We start from the raw sequence: 3,490 nt of genomic DNA on the forward strand, positions 1-3,490 counted from the left end.
GTATATCTCACGAAAAGTCATCCCCTCATTTTCCGTTCGTTTTCCCACGAATGTCCTGCAACAAGTATTTTATAAAGAGAAACAACAAGTAACTCCAACCTTTTGATCATCTACATGGACTTCTATGTGCAGAACTTACAGGACTTATGTTTTGACTTTGGAAATGAACTACAAGTGTTTTCTGTGTTTCTTTAAATCTTACTTAATCCGGTTTACCACCCAGAACAGGTCCTTCAATATACCCTGCTCGGTGTATTGACAATAGTGTTATGATATGTATTTTATAATAAATGTAACTGTTTTTTGAAAGAAGGAATACAAACGTGTGGACTTCTCTTGGCTGCTTTAGGTTCACATCGAGCCTCTTCGGTTTCTCAGAGGGTCGTTAAATAGAAAGAAGAAGCTGAGACCTTCTGAGAGATCCTGCAGTTCATAAAAGCCGCGGACATTGGTCCAGTTTCTGATACGTAGAGTGTAATTGTTATATCTTCTCATGTTTATACTCAATCATCAAGTCAAGCTGCCTGAACTGTGAGAAAACAAGTGAACCAGGAAGACAAAAGCATTCCTCTGTGTTGGTTTGGCTATCGTAACAGCAAAGCATTTTCCACAACTGAAACCAGACAATCAGAACAACAACTTGAGGTCCATAATGGAGCAGAAAAATGCTTCAAATAGCCCCAAAATGGATGCTACTATCCGTTAGCACAGGCCAAGTATCTTGGTCTGGGCTATTATCTGATAAGTGAGCAGTCTGTTAGACAAAAGTAGACAACACAGCAAGAAAATAGGTCAATTAGAGGCTGTGGCTGTTGGAAGCAACGCGGCGGTGTGTCGATTTAAGCCATCAAATCACGTAACATGTTGCCAGCCTCTACTGCTATAAGCCCAACACATTCCCATGTAACATCACTGGTTAGCATTTATTGTTGTTTTTAGGAAGATTTACCAAATAGAGCCCAAACAGCATTACATTTTCTTTGAAGGTATTTTTTTATCTTCTTTTTTTTTTACAGTGCAGCTGAAGATTGGAAAGGGGGAGAGGGAGCGAATCAATGACATTCAGCAAAGAGCAACAGGTCGGACTCGAACCCCGGCTGCAGCGCCCATGCTAAGCCACCAGGCGGGCCACCAGGCGGGCCACCAGCCGAGCCACCAGCCGAGCCACCAGGCGGGCCACAGGCGAGCTACAGGTGAGCCAGATAATGGTGGAGTCGGGCCTTCACGATGTCCTCATCGTGCATCTCACACAGCCGCCTACAGTAGTTCCCGTACACGGAGGCCAAGCGGGCTGCCTGCCAAAATGAGAGCACTTGTTTGCTCGGCGTTTCTATGGTGTCCACGGGCAGGGGCTTAAAAAGAGGCGTGTGTGTGTGTGTGTGTGTGTGTGTGTGTGTGTGTGGGTGAGAATGTGATGGCATGAAAGCATTTTTCTTAAGAACTGTCAGCCATTCATGTGCTTCTATTTACTTCCATGAACATGCATGTATTTTGAGTGTACATGTGTTTATGTGTGTGTGTGTGTGTGTTTATGTTTGTGTGTGTGTGTTTATGTTTGTGTGTGTGTGTGTGTTAATGTGTGTGTGTGTGTGTGTTTATGTTTGTGTGTGTGTGTGTTTATGTGTGTGTGTGTGTTTATGTTTGTGTGTGTGTTTATGTGTGTGTGTGTGTGTGTGTTTATGTTTGTGTGTGTGTGTGCGTGTGTTTGTGTGTGTTTATGTTTGTGTGTGTGTGTGTGTGTTTGTGTGTGTGTGTGTGTTTATGTGTGTGTGTGTGTGTGTGTGTGTGTGTTTATGTTTGTGTGTGTGTGTGTGTGTTTATGTGTGTGTGTGTGTTACGTGTGTGTGTGTGTGTGTTTATGTGTGTGTGTGTTCATGTGTGTGTGTGTGTTAATGTGTGTGTGTGTGTGTGTGTTTATGTGTGTGTGTGTGTGTGTTTATGTTTGTGTGTGTGTATTAATGTGTGTGTGTGTGTGTTTGTGTGTGTGTGTGTGTGTGTGTTTATGTGTGTGTGTGCGTATGTGTTTATGTGTGTGTGTGTGTGTGTTTATGTGTGTGTGTGTGTGTGTGTGTGTTTATGTGTGTGTGTGTGTGTGTGTGTGTTTATGTGTGTGTGTGTGTGTGTTTATGTGTGTGTGTGTGTGTGTTTATGTGTGTGTGTGTGTGTGTGTGTTTATGTGTGTGTGTGTGTGTGTGTGTGTTTATGTGTGTGTGTGTGTTATGTGTGTGTGTGTGTGTGTGTGTTTGTGTGTGTGGGCTCGTCTGAATCACATTTCGCTCCACTAAGCTGCGTAATGTGTGATGCCTGCCGTGAATCCAATCCTCTGGCTCGTTTACTCTGAATTCACAATGACACAATACTTCGCAGCAGGTTGGTGCATCAGAAGCGTCTCCCTTTGTTTCTCTCTTTTGGGGGATAGAGACTACACACTGGACCTTTTTGTATTCTGCACTGACACGAATGCTTACTTGACCATTTTATTCATTTGCAAATCCAGGAAGGGTAATGACCGTAAAAGAGTTCGAATGGCCGGTTGGAACGCTTTGTGGCTGGTTGTGGAAACATTTAAAAAAAGGAAAATCTTATTATGAATCAGTGCTTTTGGACAAACTGAATTAATAATTTCTGCTAAATTAATAAAAGGGCGGCGGTGCCTCCGAGGCTGTTTTATTGATGTCGTTTCTATTGAATTATGTACTTACATTTCCTCCCTCTAAGTGCCTTAGTTGGCCCGTGTCATGTGTTCTACTTCACTGACTTCGCTGCCTTTGTTCAGAGATAAGAGCCTCATTGTCTCAGGGACCCTGAGAATTCAACCGATACTTGCTGACCAATTGCCGCACCTTGACCTGTGATGTCGCTCACGCGGGATGGGCCAATCAGGCGGCAGGGATCGTTGGAGGGGTTGCCATGAAAACAAGACAACAAGGATGACCCATGAGAGGTCACATCTTTGGCTTTAATAGGTTAACCGGTGCGCCCACTGTTGTTTCAACAGCAGCCTGAAAACAGGTGAATGTTTCATCCCTCTGTTTTCATACTCATAATACATCACATATTATTATTACTTTAGAAGCAGTTATGTTCATCAGGTTTCAGTTTAAAGACACCTCCATTCACCATCTCATTCTAATTGAGTGATTTGCCGTTTATTCATTTCCTTTTCCATGATCATTATTATAACTATTATCATCATTACTCTGCTGTCTCTCTCGTTCAGCACATTCAACGGAGACAGCACCAGAACCCTAAGTCTCATACCTGGCCTTTGCTTTTGTAAAGAAATAAACCCAATATCAATCATCTTTGTTTGTGAAAACTGATGACCTGTTTGCTGTTGTAATCATTTTATATTTTGTCCTGTAACTTTCCTAATAATGTCTTATATCCACATAAGCCACACCCATTTGCTTCTAGATTGATTTCTTACCATTTAGAATTGTATCCAAATCTCTTACAATCGTCACCACGTTGAGATTTTGATGTTTCT

Source organism: Melanostigma gelatinosum (genome assembly GCF_949748355.1).
Source record: "Melanostigma gelatinosum genome assembly, chromosome: 14".
NCBI classification, from domain to species: Eukaryota; Metazoa; Chordata; class Actinopteri; order Perciformes; family Zoarcidae; genus Melanostigma; species Melanostigma gelatinosum.